General features: G+C 38.3%; 1 protein-coding gene across 1 annotated transcript in view; it reads left to right on the forward strand.

Moving 5' to 3' along the window:
* The window catches only part of PTPRD (protein tyrosine phosphatase, receptor type D), a 1,990,398-nt gene that overhangs the window by 1,046,052 nt on the left and 943,400 nt on the right, over nt 1-946 (forward strand). The window lies entirely within an intron of this gene.

Genomic DNA, 946 nt, shown 5'->3' on the forward strand with positions numbered 1-946 from the left:
CTGTGGCAGGGGGTCAGGCTAGATGATCTGTTCAGGTCCCTCCTGACCCTAGCTATTATGAAACTATGATTCAGCCGCCAAATCAGGCTAAATCTTCTCTGAATCAAATTAGCTTTGCGCACCCCTAGAAGGTATTATAAATACCCTAATTAGCTCAGGATTTGTCTAGGATCTGCTGTAAATTCATACTACAGCTAGACACACTTATCAGAAAATGTCTTAGTTTTGGCTCTTCTGTGTTTCATCTTGGGCTTTTTCATGCCCTTGTATTGTTGTCTGTATTTTCTTCTCCTGGCTTTCTTTCCTTCTGTCTTGGTCTCGCACATGGAGATGTGTTGTCTTAAGCATCTGGTACCAAGGCTTTAAGTGAACAACAGAGTTAACAGATGGAGCAGATAACAAACTAGTGGGGCTTTTGACAACATAACCTGTGGAGAGCTCAACTGTCCTAGTCTATACAAGCCTTTGCATTTTTCTAGGTCTGGCTGAAAAATAAGAATTTAACTGAAAGCAGATTGAGTTTTCAAAAATTGTTTTTATTCCACAGCTAAATGAAAATGTGAGCATTTGCCCTTTTTTTGTAAACAAACTCTTGAGAAGCATCTTCCCAATAACTAACAGCCTGGTGGTTAGAGTGTTCACATGGAATTTGAGGTATCCAGGTCCTATATATACAAAAAACTTGATCCTGCATCTCCTTCATCCTATCTGAGTTAAATAACTACTGTCTAGTATGGTTTATTTCTTTCCTTATCCAAAAATCCATCATAGGCTTCTTGAGGATGCTTTCTTCTAAATGAGTGTATTCCTGAAGCTTTCCAAACAATGGTAAAGCTTTTTATTCAGCTCTTACCCATGAAGATTTCTTGTAAGTTATAAGTGATGCTTATGATCTCATTGATTAGTTTGGATATAGTTTCATAGTTTCTAGGGTCAGAAGGGACCT

Source organism: Gavialis gangeticus, unplaced genomic scaffold (assembly GCF_001723915.1).
Source record: "Gavialis gangeticus isolate Ggan-Ray unplaced genomic scaffold, GavGan_comp1, whole genome shotgun sequence".
NCBI lineage: Eukaryota > Metazoa > Chordata > Crocodylia > Gavialidae > Gavialis > Gavialis gangeticus.